Source organism: Schistocerca nitens, chromosome 1 (assembly GCF_023898315.1).
Source record: "Schistocerca nitens isolate TAMUIC-IGC-003100 chromosome 1, iqSchNite1.1, whole genome shotgun sequence".
NCBI classification, from domain to species: domain Eukaryota; kingdom Metazoa; phylum Arthropoda; class Insecta; order Orthoptera; family Acrididae; genus Schistocerca; species Schistocerca nitens.
The window spans coordinates 317,152,160-317,178,689 of NC_064614.1; positions in this window are offsets into that span (position 1 = coordinate 317,152,160).

Consider the following 26,530-nt stretch of genomic DNA (forward strand, 5'->3'; position numbering starts at 1 on the left):
TTGTAAGGACGATTTGTTAATCATGAAATTCAACACCGGTGTGGAGTAGTTATATAACGGCACATTAGTTCTCAAAGACACGTAATGTGCTGGGAAAAACTGGCAATACGTAATGTTTTACGTGTTCGTATCAGGAGCAACCTGTGACAAAAATTCAAATGGCCTTTCATAATGTTACTTAACTACAAACCGTAACACATATTAAGCAGTGTCTGCCCAGAATTTTGCCATCATGTGTTGCTGCCATCAAGTACTACACTGTGTATCTCAACAGGCACTTGCTGCAAGTTCGTGAAGTGGGCTGCGGTTTGATCTTCGTCACATTCGCAGAGCTACACATACTCGGGATCTGCTAACACCACTGCGAAGTCTGTTAAACGATTTCCGTGTAGATCACTGTTCCTTGCCCCCTCCCCCCCCCCCAACCCCTGAGGGAGGGAGGTGGGCTGATGTTCAATTGGTAGCATCCAACCAGCAAGGTGAATGTTTCTCAACCTCCATAATTTTAATTTTGCAATCGAGTAGGCTCATTTAGATTTTCGGTTGTAAGGAGGAAATTCCTGCTAGGCTTCAGTCGCTGGTTGGCAGGTTGATATCCCTACAACGAGTGCGCATGTGAGGCAATAGCCTGAGATTTCTTGATCATGGGTGCTACTTCTAATGTCTGGTAGACCAATTTCCGTCAAACAGTAAACTTTATCACGTGGTGTTGGTCTCAGGCAACCAGTGATGTGTCGCTGTTTCATTCTGAGAAGTGACGACTAGATATGTACCGAGCAGGACAAATATACTCCACGTCAGAGTAGCACAGAGCAAGGGCAGTAGATCTCACTGTCACTGGTTGTCTACACCAACTAGTTCCAGTCAAATTGCGAAGGATGTTACTTATAGCTGACACTTCTTGAATTATGTTTTCACTCTGCAGCGAAGTGTGCGCTGATATGAAACTTCCTGACAGATTAAAGCTCCGTGCTGCACCGAGACGCGAACTCGAGACCTTGCTCTTGCCCGCGAAAGGCAAGGGTCCCGAGTTCGCGTATCGGTCCAGCACGCAGCTTTAATCTGCCAGGAAGTTTGACATTTCCTGTTTGGCATTTATGCAGTGCCTTTTGTAAGAAACAGTGCGATCCAATGTTACACCTAAATACTGAGGTACGCTACTGCAGTGAGTGTGTTATCCCGAATTTTGATGCAACGTTTCTTTGGGCATGCATCCATAACACAGACACTCCAGAAAAAAGTCTCTCCTTTACGAGAACATACATAATGAATGTACGAGAACAGATTGTGGTCACATGGTTGACAACGTATGGAAGTTTGGATCTGGCCGTGAGTCGTGCTCGGATAGCCTAATAGTAGCCAGCACGTAGATCAGCGTGTTCGGTCAGAGGGTTAGCCGGTTAGCCGCCCTGTGTAATAGTAAAAAAAAACAAAAATAAAAAAATGAGTTAATAGAACGATGATGAACTTGATCAAGCGTCATAAGACGTCCGCCCCGAACAAATTGAACGAATAGTCACGAACGAAATGGGATCAAAAAGAAAAAAAAGTAATAAGGTAACCTTAAGCGATAAGCGGGAACTCCGGGTTCGAGTCCCGGTCTGGCACAGACTTTCATTGTCCTCATTTCATTACACAGCATACGGTTGTCCATATTTACAATTGCAAATACAATTCAGGTAAATACTGAGGTGTTGAGAAGTGGTCTAACTGAACGTCTAGCAAGGCTACTTGCAGTTTCATTGAAACCTGCTTGTTCTTTAGATGAAAGGCAGATACCCGAAGATTTTTGGGTTAGGCTTCATTTGGTTTTCTTCGTAATACACGGTTAGTTCAGACAGAGCTTCTAATAATTTTCTGCTGCAGTCTGCTAGTGGTTGCCTGTGTGAAGACAGCTCAGTCATGCGCGTACCATGTACGAAAGTTGGAACTTAAATAGTGGCAACTATTTATTCACAATCGATACAAAAAGAATTACATGTTTGCAGCTGTTACTATCCTTCAGAGTAGTCACCAGCGTTGTGTAGAATCCGTTGCCAGCGATGCGGAAGCCGTAGTATACCGTTAGCAGCACCTGTTCTGTTCATGGTAAGAATGAAGCGCTCTAAAGTTATGGTGATTCTCGTGTAGGACTGTGATGGTGTTAGCCTAACGCATTACGTTCCTCCGCGGCAGACCGTCAGCGCAACCCACCCATCATTTTGCACGACAATGCGCGGGCGCATACAGCGCAAGCTGTGGCTGCTCTGTTCGGTCGATGGGACTGGGAAGTACTGTACCATCCACCATACTCCCCAGACTTAAGTCCTTGTGTCTTTGATTTGATTCCGAAGATGAAGGAACCACTTCGTGGCATTCGCTTCAGAACTGTTCCAGACATTCGACAGGCAATAGACCTTTCCATTCACACCATCAACAGGACAGGCTCTGCAAACGGTATACTACGCCTTCCACGTCTCTGGCAACAGGTTCTACACAACACTGGTGACTATTTCGAAGAACAGTAACGGGTTCAAACATGTAAATCTTTTGTATCGGATAAGAATAAATAGTTGGCACTATTTAAGTTCCAACCCTCGTAGTAGGGACTGGTCGTTCTTATAAATATTGAAGGGAACTGCGGCAAGAGCAATGCCGTTTGATAAGCCGTTCATTTGTTTCCTCTATCAACTACTCTGACTTTGAAATTCGACAAAGATCCTATAGTTATGAAGAAGGTAACCAACAACCTGAGTCGTCTTAAAATCCTTTGTCCTGTAATATAGTTTACGTAACGACATGTAATGACTCACGGTGTCATATCTAGCAGACAAGTCCATAAAGGCCATGGCTGTGATTTTATGATTCACGTATCCATCTGTAGCATACTGCGTCAGATGTAGACTATGTGAAGTTCAATTTTTCTATTATCGAGGAAAATGAGTGGAAATATTCGCTGTGGAACTGAACAATTCTGTTATACTTCCCATCTATAAAACTCCCAATGTAAAATTCTCATTCACACCTCTTAGTAATTTGAATAACCAGACGGTATCCTGACGATTACAGTACCTTACGTTAAAAAATTTCGAAATTTGTGGTAAGGTCTTATGGGACCAAACTGCTGAGGCCATCGGTCCCTAAGTCTACAAGTTGCTTAATCTAACTTAAACGTACTTACGCCATGAACAACACACACACTCATGCCTGACGGAGGACTCGAACCGAACTTCCGACGGGGGAAACCTCATGGGCAGAGACAAGGGGCCTTGGACCGAGCGGCTACCCCGCGCGGCACCTCATGTTTTGATGGGTTTCGTATTCAGTCCGTAAAAATGGAACGCTTGTAGTATCACTTTGTTCTCTGTCTGTCTTTCTGTCCGTCTGTCCGACTGTTAGAAATCCTTTTTCTCAGGAATGCGTAGACGTATGCTGTTGACATTAGTCCTCGGTCCCTTGGCGATATATAACGCTGAACCTTATACATCAGTGCAATCAAAAGATATGGCCATTTGTGTTACATATTTTAAAACTCGAAAATTCACTTATCGAAACCTGTAGGATATTTCGCGTTGTAGTAGAATCATGAAATGTGGCAAGAAGCAAGGTTTCACTGGCAACTGAAGTAAAAAATCCGAAAATTGTTAATTTGTTATCGTATCACAAGAAAAAATATTTTGTTCTTTGTTATCCGACTGTCTGTCTGTCCGTCTGTTAAAATTCCTTTTTCTCAGGGCGGTTTGACGTATCAATTTGAAATTTAAGTCACATTCTAAGGTATAAGATCCCTTGGCGGTGTAATAAATATAAGCTTTTAGAGCCAAGACAGTCGAAAGCTACACCCATTTATGTCATGTATTTTGATACCCGCTAAGACACTCGTGAAAATCTGCGAGTACTTTCCGTTGATCAAGAAGCTTGAAATTTGGTAATAAGCAGTGTTTCACAGTACAAATAAAGAAAAAAAAATGCGAAAATTGATTATCTATAACTATACCTCATAATTTCTATTCCTCGAATGTCTTCGAATTCGCAGGACCGATATCTTGCCACTATCAATATCGATAACATGCAAAAATCGTCGAGATTCTCGTGGAATCGTGACTCTGAGCACTATGGGACTCAACTTCTAAGGTCATCAGTCCCCTAGAACTTAGAACTACTTCAACCTAACTAACCTAAGGACATCACACACATCCATGCCCGAGGCAGGATTCGTACCTGCGACCGCAGCGGTATATATATATATATATATATATATATATATATATATATATATATATATATATATATATATATATACCCTCCCACTGACTGTGAACGTCAATCCACTAGATCTTTGGGCCTGATCACAGTAGTAAACGACGATTTTTCTGAGCAAACCATGTTAACTCTTACTGAAGAACCAACTAGTACAGTAATGTGTGAGGATTTATGGACTTTGAGGTATTATTAAGAAAAGAAAGAACGTGTCTTTCCTTCACCTGATTTACTTTCAACTTTGATTTTCTAAACAAGAATTAAAGTAGACAGCTGAACAGGAATATTTAATGCGATCACTGATATTTCTTTAGTCGATAGGTACAATGTGGATGATGTCACCTTTGGACTGAGAGATCTCGAAGAACTGGCTTGCATACGTTAAAGCATTAAGAAAGAATGGTTAAGTACACAGGTATGTATTAAATCTGAAATTACTAAACATCGTAAAAGAGCACCGATAACAGGGCGTTTATGGAGCACATGACTTGGATGACAAATTCAACGCATTCACACAATTTTCGCGAAAGTTCAGATTTTACAAAAACTGATCAGCTTTAAGTACAAAAAAGGAAAAGTTTCACTTGCTGTATTAGAGTATATACGACATAACCGTCATCTAGGTGTACCTTTGGATTAAAATAATATTACTTTTCATTACATTCATCAATGCTTATTATTGCCTGCTTACTTTCTCTTCCTGAACTATGAAGAGCTGGAAACAAAATTCTTCAAAAGGAGAATTTTAAGGAAAGTATTTGGATACTTTCGTTATTCGGGTCTTGACATGCTGTGGAGGACCTTACAAGGGAAAGGTACAACATTGGGGTCACGGATTTACTTCAGACTTTGTACACCTTTAGTGGGCCATTAAAACGACATAATGTGCAAGTAGTAATGTGCACTACTCTGGTAATTCCGAGAAAATCGTAAAAGAAAGTTTACGCGTCTGTTATGTACCAGATATACCAGTCCGTAAGTGTCAAATGTCAGAGTTCATGGTGGTCAGGTGGTTAACATTCGAGCTCTGTGCGACGAACGTGTATGAGGCAGCAGTTAGACTCCCACTCAAACCTTCATTTTTGTGGTTCAAGCGTAAATGCCGTGATATCCAAAATATTTACACCTGTACTATTATTTCTTGCTACATTAGCAACGTCTCACTACTACGCAGGTTAAATGCTAAATAGGGCCTGTCTCTGTGTCTGCAACTCTAAGCGTCGATGTGCATGTACAAGGGATTTTGCAAATCACATCAGGCATACGTTTTCGGGAAAACGCTACTTGTTTCTGCATTTACTTGTCTATAGTTGCATAAACGTTTGTTCTAATAATTAAATACAATTATAAATGGCAAGCTGTCAAATAACATAAAATTCACTAATCCTTCAACCAAATACATGTGGTTATTTAAAATTATAGTACCTCTCAAATATCATATACATTAATTAACATGAACAGTGGTGAAAAAATATAGATTAAAAATTACGTTTGAGTAGGAGTCGAACCGACGACTCATACATGTTGGTGATAGGTAGCGCGAACGCTAACCACTTGACCATCATGAACTCTTAACACCCGCCGTCTGCACACAAACACGTCAGTCAAATAATAGACGTGTAAAACTTCTCGTGCCATTTTCTCGAAATTGCCTGAGTGGTGCACCTTAGTATTTTTCATGGCCTACTAAAGATGTACAACGTTTGAAGTAAATCTGTGATCCCAACGTTGTAGCCTCCCCTTTTTAGTTAGTCGTGGAATCCTAGACACAGTGTAGCACAAAGAAAGAAAATTATATTTGTACGGAGAGACAGAGAACATATAAAAAATTACAATAAGGAAACTTCTTTGTACCAGACACGCTCATGGAAGACCCGAAGAAAAACTCCACGAAGTACGTACATAAACTATTGGAAGGCATAGAGTATGTTTCTTATCAGTGTAGATACTGGAAACTAAATTCCAATATAAAACTACAGGGGAATACATTGGAAAACCAGCAGTAAACAGTTTCCATATACTGTCAAGCTTGTTAATAACAATAATAATAACAATGACTGATGCTTTGGCCCATTTAAAGAGGATCTAGAACAATGGGTTAGCAGTTTTTTTGTTTTTTATCTTTCCTGAAGTTCTTCAGCCTCTCATTTCTGTCGTCATTGGACTGTCTAAACGGTTTTGAGCCTCAGATACGTTTCTGGGAGTTTCTTGGACAGCGACTTCGGTGAGATCCTTTCGAGTGTAGGTTAGCGCTCGAACTTCGTAACTCCGAGCTCGTTTATGACGTGAAAGATTAACTTTGTTAATCGTGTATCATCCATTCGAGATATATGTCCGTGAAATTTTGTACGTCTTTTCCATCCAATAGAACTCCTTCCAGAGAATGCAGCTGTTCTTTTAGGAACTAATTTTAGCATTGTAAGAGAGACCTTTTTTTGCTGTACATATTTGTAGCCTATGCGCAATTGTTTTGTGTTGGTTTTATTGATCGCTCTGTTATTGTCTGCGTTTCCGATAGTTTCACCTAAATATCTGAAGCGTGTAACTGCACTATGTTGTCATATATCATAGCGAATGATCCGTCTACTGCATGCGTGGAGTCCACGTATGACGATTTCTTGTGAGAAATTTTCAGAGCGGTTTCGACAGCGATCTCTTTTAGATCTTCCAGTACATGTATAGTTCCAGTGCTAGTCTGGTGATTATTGCTAATTCATGGTATACAGACTGGTTTATGTTGTAATTCCCATATTTGTCCTAGGTACTTCTTTCTGTCAGATTTTGATTGTAGTATGTAGTAGCGGACAGTAAACGCATGAAGTTAACGCATCACATTTAGAAACTTACGGTGATTTCCCAGTAGAATATTTCTGTAGACGTAATGTTTCGTAAAGTCTGCTGGATGAACCAACTGTTGTTTTATCCACATAATATACATTTAGTATTAATAATGAAAAAAAGAGACATTCATGTCTGAGTTTTTGCGAAATTTTAACCACAGCTCTGACTCCACTGGTGGTGACCGGTCATGGAACGTCACTAATTAATTAAAAAAATTATTTCAGTGCTCTGTCTATTACAAATAAATTATCCTCTCTTTGCTAGGATTGTTTTCAATTACTTTATTGCATTATCGATTTCCGGACTACCGGCCACATTTTCAGATGCTCTTGTACACAACAGAAAAAAATTATAAAATTGCACAATTTGAGTGCATATACAGAGCAACAGCTTTAGTCGTGGGCTATATGTTACATGTTATTAGACCTCTACGGAGTGCCGGCCGCGGTGGTCTAGCGGTTCTGGCGCTGCAGTCCGGAACCGCGGGACTGCTACGGTCGCAGGTTCGAATCCTGCCTCGGGCATGGGTGTGTGTGATGTCCTTAGGTTAGTTAGGTTTAAGTATTTCTAAGTTCTAGGGGACTTATGACCTAAGATGTTGAGTCCCATAGTGCTCAGAGCCATTTGAACCATTTGAACCTCTACGGAGTGAGATCAGGTTAATATTCCCATGCTCAAGTCAAACTGTACATGAATTTACAGTTACTCGTAGGCATGGACAAAACATTAATCAATAACATGCAGTAACTTACGAATGTTAAGTGTAGTCATATAATGTTCGCAACCAGTTTACATTTGAATTAAGAAACATTAACAGTGGGAGAGCGTACATCACACTCTGCTATCATCAGCCATTTATGACGTTAAGAACAAAGTCACACCTTGACAACAGAAGGTGGGGCTGAGAGTTCCGAAATCGGTGTTGCAATAAATAAATTGAGAAGCATCATAGCAGCTGTAAGTTAATTTATTAATAGTTCCAGCTCTTCACAAGACTTCGTTCCCGCCTTCAATCACGATCTAAAGTTTAAATATACTCAGTGATATCTCCAGATACGACGCAACCCACGCGTCAGTGGAACAGCCTCTGGTGGCCCGCCTGCCCCCTGAGTCGTGGTACCGCTCTGTCGTCGGTATGCGCGCCCGCTTAACTCAGGAGGCTCTTGACATGTGGCTCATTCAGACTCAAGGGGACCTAAATACACTGGTGCGTACACACGAGAGCCTGATGTCCCTCCAGATTCTCTCGTCCTTAAAATTCTTAACAGAATAAATAGTTTTCAGAAGAATACGTAGACAGTATCATTTCAGAGAGTTAAGTGTTGAAAATAAATTCTGTCTTTATCACCGAAAAGATGTAAGAAGCGAAAACGGCTACAGAATTCGATATCAGCTGAATTTTCGTCACTGAAAATAAGAGATTTCCTCACTTTTTTCTTATCCTGACAGAAATGGTCTAACCGTTAAGATAAAAGACCTTTTTTCGAAGCAGTAGATGACAGTGGTCATTTAGCCAGCAAAATAACTAACAACGAACGAGACAGAGGGGTTTTAAAAGTTAGACTGGCAACAGTGTGAATGCACTTCTGAGAAAGGAAAGTTTATTTACACCGAAAATAAATCGAAAATTAATATAGTGTTCAAATGTGTGTGAAATCTTATGGGACTTAACTGCTAAGGTCATCAGTCCCTGAGCTTACACAGTACTTAACCTAAATTATCCTAAGGACAAACATATACCCATGCCCGAGGGGAGGACTCGAACCTCCGCCGGGACCAGCCGCTCAGTCTATGACTGCAGCGCCCTAGACCGCTCGGCTAATCCCGCGCGGCTTGATATAGTGTGTTAGAATAATTTTCTAGAGACATTTGTCTAGAGCCTTGTACGAAAGGGAAACGTATACGGTAAAGAGTACGGTCAAGATGAAAATAGAAGCTCTTGCAAGGTGGTGCTACAGAAGAATGCTGAAAATTGCATAGGTAGATCGGATAATTATACAGAAAGTGCTGAATACTACTGGAGAGAAAAGAAATTAGCATTACACCTTGGCTAATAGAAGGGATCAACTGATAAGACACGTCTTGAGGCAGCAAAGAATTGCAGATGGAGACGAAAACTTAACTACAGTAAGAAATATCAAATAAATTTAAGTTGCAGTAGTTATATACAGGGTGGTCCATTGATCGTCACAGGGCTAAATATCTCACGAAATAAGTGTCAAACGAAAAAACTACAATGAACGAAACTTATCGAGCTTGAAGGGAGAAACCAGATGACGCAATGGTTGGCCCGCTAGATGGCGCTGCAATAGGTCAAACGGATATCAACTGCGTTTATTTAAATAGGAACCCCCATTTTTTATTACATATTCGTGTAGTACGTAAAAAAATATGAATGGTTTAGTTGGACCACTTTTTCGTTTTGTGATAGATGGCGCTGTAATAGTCACAAACATATGACTCACAATTTTAAACGAACAGTTGGTAACAGGTAGGTGTTTTAAATTAAAATACAGAACGTAGGTGCGTTTGAACATTTTATTTCGGTTGTTGCAATGTGATACATATACCTTTGTGAACTTATCATTTCTGAGAACGCAGGCTGTTACAGCGTGAATACCTGTGAATACCACATTAATGCAATAAATGCTCAAAATGATGTCCGTCATCCTCAGTGCATTTGGAAATACGTTTAACGACATTCCTCTCAACAGCGAGTAGTTCGCCTTCCATAATGTTCGCACATGCACTGACATTGTTGACATGTTTTCAGGCGTTGTCGGTGGATCACGATAGCAAATATCCTTCAACTTTCCCCACAGAAATAAATCCGGGGACGTCAGATCCGGTGAACGTGCAGGCCATGGAACGGTGCTTCGACGACCAATCCACCTGTCGTGAAATATGCAATTCAATACGGCTTCAACCGCACGCGAGCTATGTGCCGGACATCCATCATGTTGGTAGTACATCACCATTCTGTGATGCAGTGAAACATCTTGTATTAACATCGGTAGAACATTACGTAGGAAATCAGCATACATTGCACCATTTAGATTGCCATCGATGAAATGGGGGCCAATTATCCTTCCTCCCATAATCCGCATCATACATTAACCCGCCAAGGTCGCTGATGTTCCACTTCTCGCAGCCATCATGGATTTTACGTTGCCCAACAGTGCATATTATGCCGGTTTACGTTACCGCTGTTGGTGAATGACGCTTCGTCGCTAAATAGAACGCGTGCAAAAAATCTGTCATCGTCCCGTAGTTTCTCTTGTGCCTAATGGCAGAACTGTACACGAAGTCCAAAGTTGTCGCCATGCAATTCCTGGTGCATAGAAATATGGTACGGGTGCAATCGATGTTGTTGTAGCATTCTCAACACCGACGTTTTTCAGATTCCCGATTCTCGCGCAATTTGTCTGCTACTGATGTGCGGATTAGCGGTGACAGCAGTTAAAACACCTACTTAGGCATCATCATTTGTTGCAGATCGTGGTTGACGTTTCACATGTGGATGAACACTCCCTGTTTCCTTAAATAACGTAACCATCCGGCGAACGGTCCGGACATTTTTGTTATCAATGCTCTACTGACAATAAAATTCGATTATACGGGCGATTTCATATCCAGAGTAGTGTGATCAGTTGTAACTGAAAGCTAGATCATCCTGAAGTGTAAATACAGTTCCAGAAAATAAAACAAAGGAAAACTCGCTGTCGGCCGGGGTGGCCGAGCGGTTCTAGGCACTACAGTCAGGAACCACGCGACCGCTACGGTTGCAGGTTCACATCCTGCCTCGGCTATGGATGTGTGTGATGTCCTTAGGTTAGTTAGGTTTAACCATTTCTAAGTTCTCGGGGACTGATGACCTTAGAAGTTAAGTCCCACAGTGCTCAGGGCCATTTGAAAACTCGCTGCCGGCCGAAGTGGCCGTGCGGTTAAAGGCGCTGCAGTCTGGAGCCGCAAGACCGCTACGGTCGCAGGTTCGAATCCTGCCTCGGGCATGGATGTTTGTGATGTCCTTAGGTTAGTTAGGTTTAACTAGTTCTAAGTTCTAGGGGACTAATGACCTCAGCAGTTGAGTCCCATAGTGCTCAGAGCCATTTGAACCATTTTTTTGAAAACTCGCTGCAAGCTACGTGCAGTAACAATATACATAAGACTTTTTGAGGAGAATGAACAGGCAATCGAAGATAGCGTTGTGCAATGTCTGGATTTGCATATCAGAGGCGATTGCCAGAATTTTAGCCGCTTGTTGTAGAACAGCGTCTAACAGCGTCCCACACGAGACCCATTCCACGTACGATGGCAAAATTCACGTGGAAGTTTATTCATCCTAACGTTAGTATGATATCTGAGATAGGGTGACAACTGTAGAAAAATTGTTCGATAATCTTATTTGTGATTGTTGGGAAAAAATTACACTTATTAGGGTGCTGGAGAGACATGTGATGGACAGAGAGTGTGAATTAGTTTTTGTGTTTCGACAGCTGTTTTTGGTTCCCGTCAACAGCGGTTAGGGAGGAAACGTCTAATTAATTTATTTATCCCAGTCTGGTATGCTGCGACGGCGGCTACTAGCACCAGTGAACTCTTGTGATAGCAGATTGGGAAGTAGGATCTTAACGGTTATTTCTTCCGAGAAGTTCGTGGTAGGCGACACTTACAAATAAGTTGTAAAACTATGACACAACAGTAATTCAGCTCATTCAAAACAACATAAATGCTGAGAAACAATGAATTATGGATTGCCGCGCGTTTTTATTGGTAATTTCGTTGTCTGGCACGAAGAGCACAGTAACAAATGCATCACAACTTAACGCTTCAACAATTGATTGTGTAAGTGTTACCTTATGACGTACCTGTTACTGTGCTCTGCATTCCACACATCGAAATTACCAACAAAAATGTTTTATTCGACACATAGCCTCACTGGCACAAACAGCAAAATAAAGTAACATCAATTAATAGTAATTACAATGTAAAATTAAATGCCGATGATGGCAGCGCATGCTGCCGAAATGCGTCGTGCTAGCAAAATGTTAATAAGTGACTCTTACAGTGTATATTACTTCATGCAGTTCTTACAAAACGGTCACAGCCTCAGGTAACATCCATATAACATGCATAAATTTAAGTTGTTAGATTTTGCCTGCAACTACAACTGGTAACACACTCTTGTCCACCTACCCGACTACTACTGCTACTACTAATGTCGCTATAAACCCTATCACAACGTCGGTCAGAAACTTGTGCAGGAGTAAGTTGTTACTTTTTAATCACGATCCAAATGTTTACGTGAAAACTTTTAAAGTTTTTTAAATAAAACTAATGGCTCAAATGTCTCAGAACACTATGGGACTTAACATCTGTGGTCATCAGTCCCCCAGAACTTAGAACTACTTAAACCTAACTAACCTAAGGACATCACACACATCCATGCCAGAGGCAGGATTCGAACCTGCGACCGTAGCGTACATTGCAAGCTCTATTAAAATTTTTCATTTGCTAACTATGCCTATCAGTAGTTAGTGCCTTCCGTAGTTTGAATCTTTTATTTAGCTGGCAGTAGTGGCGCTCGCTGTATTGCAGTAGTTCGAGTAACGAAGATTTTTGTGAGGTAAGTGATTTGTGAAAGGTATACGTTAATGTTAGTCAGGACCATTCTTTTGTAGGGATTTTTGAAAGTCAGATTGCGTTGCGCTAAAAATATTGTGTCAGTTTAAGCACAGTTATGTTTAATTTTTCTAAGGGGACGTTTCATATGTCGACCCTTAGCCGAGGATACCTCACTGGAATCTTCTGATTTTTTCTTGTAGTTAGTGTAATTAGTGTAGCTTTTGTTTATTGCTAGCGCGTCATTATAGAGAGAATTTCCTTCGTAGTTGTAGTTTTTCATTGTTGTACAGTAAAACAGTTGTGGCATGCATGTAGATTTGCAGCAAGTATTTCGCAGCTGCGCTTGCAATTAACGAGATATTATTTTCAGTGCTACGTTAATGTGTTCTCTTATTTTTGCTCTTCAAATTGTGCTTTTCTGTGTTATCGTGTGAAATATTGTGACAATAATGGCGTGTGAAAAACATAATACTAGGCTCCAAAGTAAACTGAGAAATGACAGTGAAGGCGAAAGCAGTGTGTTAGCGCCACCGAGTAATGAATTAACTAATGTTCAAAGTAGTAATTTGGTAATTGTGCATAGGGAAATGGAGCGGGCTGCAAATAATGGCGTAGACAGTGAAACAGTTAGTGAACAGGGAAGCATTATCGATCGATCGGTCGGCAATAGGTCGCCTCAGGAATCCGAAATGACAGGACACAATCTCGCAAATACTGTAGATACAGGTTTTGCGTCCTCACCGTTTTCTCAAATAAGTCAAGACACATTTTCTGCCTGTCAAAATGTGAATGTTGCCGGTGCAACTTCACTGCCGAAAAGCACTGAGGAACATGTTTCAGACACCAGTGCACTGTTAATAGAGTTAATGCAACAAATGGGACAAAGGGTACAAAAGTTAGACATAATGGAACAAAATCTTCAAAAGTTAGACACAATGGAACAAAATCTTCAAAAGTTAGACACAACGGAACAAAATCAGAGACAAACACAGCAAAAGCTTCAAAAGTTAGACACAATGGAACAACATCAGAGACAAACACAGCAACAGTTAGACGCAATGGAACAAAATCTTCACACCACGCTTGAACAAACACGTGAAGATTTAACTACTGAGTTACATAAAATGGAATCGAAATGTCAAAAAGTCTGTAATGACGTAAAAACATAAATTTATGAGCATTTCCAACCTATTTTTTCGCGTCATGAAAATGCATTGAAGAATCACGAAGCAGCCATAAAAGAACTGCAAACTATTGTTCATGAAAATCATGAGACATTGCAAGCTAAAATTGACTCAGTTGCATCTACCGATTTGGTTACGCAACTTGCAAAAACTCAGGAAAACTTAAAGGACACAGTAGATACTCTGAAAATTGGTTCAGAAAGACACATGGAGGAAATTAGTTCATTATCAGAGAAAGTAGTTGAACTTTCGGATGAGCTAAATAATTTATCTACGAAGGTAGATGATAATCTGAATGACACAAAACCGGTTGTCTTAATGACACAGAAGAGTGCGAACACATTAGGAAATTCAAATAAAATCAGAATCAAATTAATACGCAACACCAAAGAGAAATCCGAGAAGTAAAGAAAGTTTTGTTTGCAAAATACTGCAGTAAAACAAACCCTGTCCTTTCCTTGTATTATCCCACTATGTGTTTGTGTACCCTTGTGCATTTATGTTCTTCCTATCTTTATATGTTTATCTGATAAGACTTATGTTGTAGAATTTTTCTAATACTCAGCTACATGAACTATGATGAGGAATACTGTTATCCTCAAATATAATTTGCATTAATAATATGTTATTTACTTTGTAAAGATGTTAGACATTACTAATTCTGTTCTGTTTTAATGCTCATGTGTGAAGTTGATGTTTCAATAATTATTCTGATCTTTTATGTATTTACTTACGTCATAATTCCTGTAACACTGATGTATATGTTTATTTCTATTCTTTTGTAAAGCTTGTACTACAAATGTTATCTGTATTGTTCTGTTCTTTAATGAGGTATTTTGTACCTTTGTAATTGTATTCTTATGTTATAATATTGTAATTGACACCACTTCATCATATTGTTAACTTGTAAGTTACATTTCACTGCACACGTTTCTGTTGGTCATAGTATATGGACAATATGTGAGAAGTAGGGACTGATAGTGTTTGCACGTGTGTTAATAATTCAGCAAGGGACTGGATAAGAGCACTGCTGGTTCTAAGGACAATTCCAAATACTTTGTGAGTGCACAAGTGGTGGTTATGGACTTGCTATATTATCCGCAAGACTCTTCAATGGTGATTGTGCACCTGCACAGTCACAACAGATGGCTGCTGGCCATCTCTACAAGGACTACAGTGGGTCTGCATCTTTGATGACCCACCAATGCCATTATTTCTACAAGGACTGCAGTGGGTCTGCACCTCTGGTGGCCCACCAATACCGTAATCTCTAACAAGACTACAGTGGTCTGGTCCGTGACGACCTACCGACCAATATTCTTCAACGACTGACTCTGCTGTGGGTTTGCTCTGTTGTGGCCCATTACCTGTCTGCATGTAGAGTCAGCACTGTCTTTTCGTTGGAAGGACAACACTACTTCATCAAGACTGCATGGAAATCCACTACTTCCGTGTGCATTATCTTTTACTGCTCAGACTTTGAGAAAAGAAACGGCAGTTTTACTGTGATGAATGATCAGGACTGTCTCTATGGACTGTGAGAAAATTTTAGCATTTGACTAACATTGTATCAATAAGTGTGTGCATTTGATTTCTCTGTTACTGTAATTGTGAAAAAATTTTTAACAAATATGTATTGGCCAGTGCCCAAAACAATTTGTAAAATTTTTTGTGGAGAGCATGGGGGCTATGTAAGTAGGCTGTTTCTGTTTTCTTATTGGTAACGCCACGTAGCGCTCTGTATGAAAATCACTGGCTGTGCTGTGTGCAGTCTGTGGCTAGTTTGCATTGTTGTCTGCCATTGTAGTGTTGGGAGGCTGGATGTTAACAGTGCATAGCGTTGCGCAGTTGGAGGTGAGCCGCCAGCAGTGGTGGATGTGGGGAGAGAAATGGCGGAGTTTGGAAATTTGTAAGACTGGATGTCATGAACTGCTATGTATATTATGATTTTTTAACACTATTAAGTTAAATACATTGTTTGATCCTCTATTAAAATCTTTCATTTGCTAACTATGCCTATCAGTAGTTAGTGCCTTCCGTAGTTTGAATCTTTTATTTAGCTGGCAGTAGTGGCGCTCGCTGAATTGCAGTAGTTCTAGTAATGAAGATTTTTGTGAGGTAAGTGATTTGTGAAAGGTATAGGTTAATGTTAGTCAGGGCCATTCTTTTGTAGGGATTTTTGAAAGTCAGATTGCGTTGCGCTAAAAATATTGTGTGTCAGTTTAAGCACAGTCATGTATAATTTTTCGAAGGGGACGTTTCAATATATAGGACTGACAGACATTGTATCATGTCATTGGCTGTGTGGCTTTGTTGTTTTAAGTATGTGCTAAATGAAGGCACTTCTTTCGTGATAAGGCCTTCAGCCGTTTTACGGTAAGTTTTTTTAAAGCAAACTTGTTTTAAAAGCAAGGTATATATTTTAAAAGTGCTATTTGAAATTGTTCTTCTGGCTTCTAATACAGGCCTTCAGCCGTTTGTGATTTGAAGCTGTGTATGGCCTTCAGCCGAGCAATAATTACACTTCTTTCATAATAAGGCCTTCAGCCGTGTACAATAAGTTCTTTTTAAAGTAAACTTGTTTTAAAGGCAAGGTATTGTTGAGATGTGTGCTGTCTGGAATTGTTTTCCTGACTTCTAATTCAGGCCTTCAGCCGATTGTTATCTGAAATTATTTGTGGCTTTCACCCGAGTGATAATTTATCTTCTTTTATAACAAGGCCTTCAGCCGTGTTACAGTTTGCTTTAAAACGAAGTATTTATCTTAATATGTGCTATTTGGAATTGTTCTTCTGATTTCTAATTCTGGCCTTCGGCCGTTAGTTGTTTGAGGTTAGTATTGGTGGCCTTAGGGCGATAGGCCCTAAAATTGTGGAATATTTTATTTTTTCTGTGATAAGGCCTCCAGCCGTCATACAGTCAATTATGTTTTTTCAGAGATTGTTTTAAAATTTTAATTTATTTAAATAATGAGTACGTATTTGTTGTGCAATAGAGAGTAACTGATTACGGTTCCATCCACAATCGTAACCTTATCCTGCCCCGTGCTGAGAAACCAGCTCTCGCCTTCTGTTTTCTGAACTAAAGCACACGGAAACGCAGTGATTAGTGTGGCAACAGTGTTACAGTGTTGTGCCATTTAGGATAAAGGCCGTTATCGCTGTATAAGTGTAGTGTCTGTCAGCTCTTCAGGGGTCATTCAGTGGTCTACTTCCACGTTTAACGATCATCCGCTGCTCTTTCGTCAATAACTTACACACACTGATTACTGCAATAACATTACTTTTCATAAGAACTGAAGTTTTTGGATATGTTAAATAGTAATCGTGGAGACATGATTCACTCTGTTCAAAATCACTAAGTTCGTCATAAGAAGACCACTGGCGGAATAGATGTGTAATAATGTGCCATAGGATGTTTACGCTTGACAAACAACTACACGTTTCAGGTACTCCTAAGACGACTACTGGAAAGAGACTGTTCAGCTAAATCACGATCCATCATTCAGTGTATGTGAATTCCTAAGGGAGCAAACAGCTGAGGTCATCGGTCCCTAGACTTAAACACTACTTAAACTAACTTGTGCTAAAAAAATGCACACACCCATGCCCGAGGGAGGACTCGAACCTCCGCCGGGACCAGCCGCACAGTCCATGACCGCAGCGTCCCAGACCGCTCGGCTAATCCCGCGCGGCTGGCTCACACAAAAAATGAAACTAACCTCACTGCATATTAACTACTACGTAAAAACAACTGTAAGTGCACCTGATTTGGGCAGCATACTGCCAAAATGCGTGTTGCTAACAAAATATTGGAACAATTGTTTACTTTATTATATTTATTTCATAGAAACCTAACAAGTTTCGGATTCGGATTTAAATGTAACTGTTGGTGCACTACGCCCTGCTGTAGTGGGGAGGGGGGGGGGACACAAGCAAGAATCGTCTCAATGAACTGAATAGTGGTGCGATAGAGAATTTCCTGCGGAAATCCCAGCCAGACTAACCCTGCGTAATTACGCCGTTTAATCTGGGAGATGAGGGTCGGGCGGCAGGCGACGAAAGCGGCGGACACTCGAGTGTAGAATTGACAGCCCTGCACATTCGTGTACAGAGAGAGATGATTACTCACCCAATCAGACTAACAACAACCGGGGGATCGGCGGAGCGTATGATGTGCCATCTGGTGTGACCGGCAGTAATTACGGCGGCGATGGTATCTTGCGCCCCCGCAGCCGCCAATAAGCGGCGGCTCATTTCCTCCCCTGGGGCTGGCCTGGGCTGCGCTGGCGCCAGTGCAGTGGCGGCTTGTGTTATTGCTGAGGGAAGCGCTCGCCCCTCTGCGGAGCGACTCGCACCCTCTGCAGCCGCTATTAAATACCGTTCTCCTGATCCGCCCTCCAGCCCTCGTCTCGATCTCGATTACGGAGCGTCAAATTGTTTCCTCACATTTTTTATCCAGTGCTCTCCGACTGTCGGTCCATCAGACGGAAGTTTAATTTTGGCCGTGCTGTACTGCTCTCCTTCGTGCAGCTTACGCATATCTTCTTTAGCCGAACTTTCCGATTCGAATGTGATTCGTACCTCAGTTAATCACGCTGCGTCATTGCAACTTGCATTTGCCGGGAATATCTTGCCCAGCACAATCCTGAGCGACTGGAAAAAAGCACAGGTGACTCATGTATATAAGAAGGGTAAAAGAACGCAACCACGTATTTAAGCAGATCAGCATCCTTAACTTCTCTGTTCCAGATTTCTTGAACACATTCTGAGTTCTAATATAATAAATTTCCTCTATCCACAAACTAACATGGATTTAGAAAGCATCATTCGGAGGAAACTCATCGTGCCCTTTTCTCACGTGACTTCCTGCGAACCATGGCTGAAGTAAACAATGGATGAAGTACACCTGCAAGTACACCTTCTCCAAATTTCAAGTTTCTATCCTTTGCGGTTTGGGATGGGTGACGATGAGTCAGCCAATCACTCAGGACACTACCTTTTACACAGGGTGCTACAAAAAGGTACGGCCAAACTTTCAGGAAACATTCCTCACACACAAAGAAAGAAAATATGTTATGTGGACATGTGTCCAGAAAAGCTTACTTTCCATGTTAGAGCTCATTTTATTACTTCCCTTCAAATCACATTAATCATGGAATGGAAACACACAGCAACTGAACGTACCAGCGTGACATCAAACACTTTGTTACAGGAAATGTTCAAAATGTCCTCCGTTAGCGAGGATACATGCATCCACCCTCCGTCGCATGGAATCCCTGATGCGCTGATGCAGACCTGGAGAATGGCGTATTGTATCACAGCCGTCCACAATACGAGCACGAAGAGTCTCTACATTTGGTACCGGGGTAGCGTAGACAAGAGCTTTCAAATGCCCCCATAAATGAATGTCAAGAGGGTTGAGGTCAGGAGAGCGTGGATGCCATGGAATTGGTCCGGCTCTACCAATCCATCGGTCACCGAATCTGTTGTTGAGAAGCGTACGAACACTTAGACTGAAATGTGCAGGAGCTCCATCGTGCATGAACCACATGTTGTGTCGTACTTCTAAAGGCACATGTTCTAGCAGCACAGGTAGAGTATCCCGTATGAAATCATGATAACGTGCTCCATTGAGCGTAGGTGGAAGAACATGGGGCCCAATCAAGACATCACCAACAATGCCTGCCTAAACGTTCACAGAAAAGCTGTGTTGATGACGTGATTGCACAATTGCGTGCGGATTCTCGTCAGCCCACACATGTTGATTGTGAAAATTTACAATTTGATCACGTTGGAATGAAGCCTCATCCGTAAAGAGAACATTTGCCCTGAAATGGGGATTGACACATCGTTGGATGAACCATTCGCAGAAGTGTACCCGTGGAGGCCAATCAGTTGCTGATAGTGTATGCACACGATGTACATGGTAAGGAAACAACTGGTTCTCCCGTAGCACTCTCCATACAGTGGTGTGGTCAACGTTACCTCGTACAGCAGCAACTTCTCTGACGCTTACATTAGGGTTGTCGTCAACTGCACGAAGAATTGCCTCGTCCATTGCAGGTGCCCTCGTCGTTCTGGGTCTTCCCGTGTCGCGAGTCATAGGCTGGAATGTTCCGTGCTCTCTAAGATGTCAATCAATTGCTTCGAACGTCTTCCTGTCACGACACCTTCGTTCTGGAAATCTGTCTCGATACAAACGTACCGCGCCACGGCTATTGCCCCGTGCTAATCCATACATCAAATGGTCATCTGCCAACTCCGCATTTGTAAACACTGCACTGACTGCAAAAACCACGTTCGTGATGAACACTAACCTGTTGATGCTACGTACTGATGTGCTTGATATTAGTACTGTAGAGCAATGAGTCGCATGTCAACACAAGCATCGAAGTCAACATTACCTTCCTTCAATTGGGCCAACTGGCGGTTAATCATACAGTACATACTGACGAAACTAAAATGAGCTCTAATATGGAAATTAAGCGTTTCCGGACACATGTCCACATAACACCTTTTCTTTATTTGTGTGTGAGGAATGTTTCCTGGAAGTTTGGCCGTACCTTTTTGTAACACCCTGTATACAGAGACTGACATCCTCTATGATCGTCGGACTGTGGTGGAATATGAACAGTGTTCCACGTTTCCAGTTTTCAGTACATTCTAATCCATTTCACACATAAGTTAAAAATGAAGCTGTTCCACAGTTTTTCATCAGACGGATCGGTTCTCTTTATATCTGTACGTCGTAAATGGTTTGTAGCAGATTACTGTGTCAGATATTCAATTAAGCTTTCCTTAAGGAACTGATCGTTTGCTTAACCTTGAAACATCGCCTTTGAACAATTATACAAGACTGTGCTTAAACTGACACACAATACGTTTTTTATCCCAACGCAATCTGACTTTCAGAAATCCCTACAAGAGAATGGCCCTAACTAAATTAACCTATACGTTTCACAAATCACTTACCTCACAAATATATTCGTTACTCGAACTACTGCAATATAGGGAGCGCCACTACTGCCAACTAAAAAAAAGATTCAAACTACGGAAGGCACTAACTACTGATAGGCATAGTTAGCAAATGAATGATTTTAACAGAGAACCAACAATGTATTTACCTTAATAGTGTTGAAAAATCAAAATATACATAGCAGTTCATGGCATCCAGTCTTACAAATTTCAAAACTCCGCCATTTCTCTCCCCACATCCACCACTGCTGGCGGCTCACCTCCAACTGCGCAACGCTACGCGCTGTTCATAACCAGCTGCCCAACACTACAATGGCATACAACAATGCAAACTAGCCACAGACTGCACACAGCACAGCCAGTGATTTTCATACAGAGCGCTATGTAACGTTGCCAATAAGGAAACATAAACAGCCAACTTACATAGCCCCCATGCTCCCCACAAAAAAATTTTACAAATTGTTTTGGGCAGTGGCCTAAAATGATTTGATAAAATTTTTCATAATTACAATAACAAATATATCAAATGCACACACTTATTGACACAATGTTGGTCAAAAGCTAAAATTCTCTCACAGTTCATAAAGACAGTCCTGATCATTCATCACAGTAAAATTGCAGAGTTTTTTTTTCTTTCAAAGTCTGAGCAGTAAAAGAAAATGCACACGGAAGTAGTGGATTTCCATACAGTCTTGAAAAACTAGTGTTGTCCTTCCAACGGAAAGACAGTGCTGACTCTTGATATGCAGACAGGTAATGGGCCACAACAGAGCAAACCCACAGCATTGTCAGTCTAAGTTCAAGAATATTGGTAGGTAGTTCATCACAGAGCAGACCCACTGTAGTCCTGGAAGAGAGTATGGTATTGGTGGGCCACCAGAGGTGCAGACCCACTGCAGTCCTTGTAGAAATAATGGTATTGGTGGGTCATCAAAAGTGCAGACCCACTGCAGTCCTTGTAGAAATAATGGTATTGGTGGGTCATCAAAGGTGCAGACCCACTGTAGTCCTTGTAGAGACGGCTCGCAGCCATCTGTTGCGACTGTGCAGGTGCACAATCACCATCGAAGAGTCTTGCAGAGAATATTGCAAGTCCATAAACCACCACTTGTGCACTCACAAAATTTTTGGAATTGTCCTTAGAACCAGCAATGCTGTTAACCAGTCCCTTGCTGAATTATTAACACATGTGCAAACACTATCATTCCCTACTTCTCACATAGTGTCCATATACTATGACGAACAGAAACGTGTGCAGTGAAATGTAACTTACAAGTTACTTAATTTGATGAACTGGTGTAAATTACAAATTTATAACATGAGAATACAATAAAAAAGGTACAAAATACATCATTATAGAACATAACAATACAGATAACATTTGTAGTAATAGGGGCTTTACAAAAGAATAGAAATAAACATATACATCAGTGTTACAGGAATTATGACATAAGTAAATACATAAAAGATCAGAATAACTTTTGATACATCAACTTCACACATGAGCATTAAAACAAAACAGAATAAATAATGTGTAAACATCTTTACAGTGTAAATAACATGTTATTAATGCCAATTATATTTGAGGATAACAGTATTCCTCATCATGGTGAATGTAGCTTAGTATTACAAGAGAAAAAAATTCTGTGAAACAGTACACAGAGACAGGAAGAAAACAAATACACAAGGGTACACAAACACATAGGGGGATAACACAATGGAAAGGACAGGGTTCGTTTTCAGTGTAACATTTGGTACTGCAGTATTTTGCGAACAAAACCTTTTTTGTTCTTTTAGATCTCCCTTCGTTCATCATTATTCCCAAAAATTCCTATCTATACCTCCTTTCTGTATTCTAACCATATTTCTTTCTAAATAATTATGGCTCATTGTACAGTACTCATTTTGGCCCAAATCGTTTTCATATAACTTCTCAATGCATTCTTTCCCTATTCTCCATAGTTAGGTTCTTATATAGTCTACCCCCTCTTAAGCTAACTTAAATCTACTGAGCTCAGATATATATACGAAGAGACGAGGCAATGCAGTAGTACAAAACAATTAACACAAACAGCAATGACAAAAAAATACAAATTGGCAAAGCGAGGATCAGTTAACCTAAATTTGAAGAGCAAATGCAACATTATCACTAATATGAGCCAATGTGCAGCAACAAGAAAAATAAATCAGTAGTAAAACTGGCTTAACAGAATAATACAAAGTCAAATTCAGTAACATTATGCCTGGCAACCAGCAGCAGCAAATCATATAACTTATACCTAAATATGACAAAGCTCAAGCAGAAAAAAATATTACAGTAAAAATGGCCATGTTTAATGTCTATGTCACATCTTAACACTAGAGTGATGCATCACAATAACTTACTCTACCAAAAAAATTACCAAGTAGTTGAAAAGAAAATTATGTGTGCAGTTATTGTGTAAGTAGGCTGTTTAGGTTTTTTATTGGTAACGCCACCTCTGTATGAAAATCACTGGCTGTGCTATGTGCAGTCTGTGGCTGCTTTGCATTGTTGTAATACTCGCCATTGTAGTGTTAGGCAGCTGGCTGTGAACAGCGCGTAGCGTTGCGCAGTTGGAGGTGAGCCACCAGCAGTGGTGGATGTGGGGAGAGAGATGGCGGAGTTTTGAAATTTGTCATGAACTGCTATATATATATATTATGACTATTGAGGTAAATACATTGGTTGTTCTCTATTAATAGCTTTCATTTGCTAACTATGCCTATCAGTAGTTAGTGCCTTCAGTACTTTGAATCTTTTATTTAGCTGGCAGTAGTGGCGCTGGCTGTATTGCAGTAGTGGGAGTAACCAAGATTTTTGTGAGGTAAGTGATTTGTGAAAAGTACAGGTTAATGTTAGTCAGGGCCATTCTCTTGTAGAGATTATTTAAAGTCAGATTGCGTTGCGCTAAAAATATTGTGTGTCAATATAAAGACAGTCGTGTATAAATTTTTCTAAGGGGACGTTACATATGTCGACCCTTAGCCGAGGATACCTCACTGGAATCTTCTGATTTTTTCTTGTAGTTTGTGTAATTAGTGTAGCTTTTGTTTATTACTAGCGCGTAATTATAGAGAGAATTTCCTTTGTGGTTGTAGTTTTTCATTGTTGTACAGTAAAACAGTTGTGGCATGCATGTAGATTTGCACCAAGTATTTCGCAGCTGCGCTTGCAATTAACTAGATATTATTTTCAGTGTTATGTTAATGTGTTCTCTTATTTTTGCTCTTCAAATTGTGTTTTTCTGTGTTGTCGTGTGAAATACTGTGACAATGATGGCGTGTGAAAAACGTAACACTAGGCTCCAAAGTAAATTGAGAAATGACAGCGAAGACGAAAGCAGTGTGTTAGCGCCACCGTGTAATGAATTAACTAATATTCAAAGTAGTAATTTGGTAACTGTGCATAGGGAAATGGAGCGGGTGGTAAACAATGGCGTAGACAGTGAAACAAATAGTGAGCAGGGAAGAATTATCGATCGATCGGTCAGCAACAGCTCGCCTCAGGAATCGGGAATGACAGGACACAATCTTGCAAATACTGCAGATTCAAGTTTTGGGTCCTCACCGTTTTCTCAAATAAGACAAGACACATTTTCTGCTTGTCAAAATGTCAATGTTGCCGGTGCAAATTCAGTGCCGAAAAGCACTGAGGAACATGTTTCAGACACCAGTGCATTGTTATTACAGTTAATGCAACAAATGGGACAAAAGCTACAAAAGTTAGACACAACACTTCAACAAAATCAGAAACAAATAGGACAAAATCTTCAAAAGTTAGACACAATGGAACAAAATCTTCAAAAGTTAGACACCACACCTGAAAAAACACGTGAAGATTTAACTACTGAGTTACATAACATTGAATCGAAATGTCAAAAAATCTGCAATGACGTAAAAACACAAATTTGTGAGCATTTTCAACCTATTTTTTCGCGGCATGAAAATGCATTACAGAATCACGAAGCAGCCATAAAAGAACTGCAAACCATTGTTCATGAAAATCATGAGACCTTGTCAGCTAAAATTGACTCAGTTGCATCTACCGATTCGGTTATGCAACTTGCTAAAACTCAAGAAAACTTAAAGGACACAGTAGATACTCTGAAACTTGGTTCAGAAAAACACACTGAGGAAATAAGTACACTATCGGAGAAAGTAGCTGAACTTTCGGATCAGTTCACTAACTTATCTACAAAGGTAGATGATGATCTGAATGACACAAAACTGGTAGTCTTTAATGACACAGATGAGAGCGAACAAATTAGGAAACTGAAACAAAATCTGAATCAAATTAATACGCAACACCAAAGAGAAATCCGGGAAGTACAAGATCAGCTGACACAGGTTAACACAAGAATTACGTATTTCAGAGGACACTCGCGCTCCAACACGGGAAGAGGGACTTAGAAATACGGAAAAGCCGCAAAATAATAACACAGTGCATTTCGGAAGTTATGAAAGAAATCGGCAATGTGCACCGAATTTTGAGATGGAACGGCCGACACGACCTAACAATGACCGATATGCGACTCGCCGACATGATGATTTTGACTATAAGCTGTTCATTACTACACGTAAATTCAAAACATTTAAGAATTCTGGCAACGACATTCATCCACAAGCATGGCTCCATCAATTCTAACATTGTTTTCCTCCCAACTGGTCGTTAGAACACAGATTAGAATTTATGTGTGGCTATTTAGAGAATGAACCAGCTGTAAGAATGCGATCGGTCATTCACGATTGCCACAGTGAAGGAGAATTTTACCATGCCTTCCTCTCAGCATATTGGTCTCAAGCTACACAAGACCGAGTAAAACATAGCATCATAATGATGAAACATTTCGAACAATCTGAATTTCCCAGTCTTGTCAAATATTTTGAAGACATGTTGCACAAGAATCAGTATCTTTCAAACCCATACAGCCCCTCAGAACTCATCCGCATTTGCTTAATCAAATTACCTGAACATTTACGGCATATTATTTTAGCAGGACGTTGCAAAGACGACATTGAAGCTTTTCAGGGACTGTTACAAGAACTAGAAATTGACACTGATAATCGCGGAACGCGAAAACAAGAACACAACAATTACAGGTCACATCCGTCGCAATTCCGCGATGAAAGGAATAATAACTGGACACGACAAGGCTATTCTTACAACGCAAATCGTGACCAAAACAGACACCACCCATATGACAACCACTGGCAGAGTAATAATAGTTACAGAGAAAGATCGCATTTCCGTAGTAATGACTATCACAGAGACAGCCAGAGACACAGACGATATGGAAACCAAAACAATTATTATCAAGGGAGGCAGAATAACTTCAGACGCAACAGTTCGGCGCACAGTTACGATTCAGGGAGAAATTCTCCACCACGTGACGGACATGGAAGAAACTACGAAATCTACCGACATGACGACAGACGAGATAATCATAACGACAGACCTGAATTTCATCAGAACTGGCGGGATTCAAACAGAGCAGGGCACTTTCGACAACGTGAATTTGTAGAAGCTAGGTCTCCTAATCCCAATAACGACGCGCGCCAATAAAGGAACAGACAATGACTCGCGCCGCAGGCAACCACGTGCGCCGGCTGGCTCAGAGAAAAATAACAGAGAAGCTAACCTTG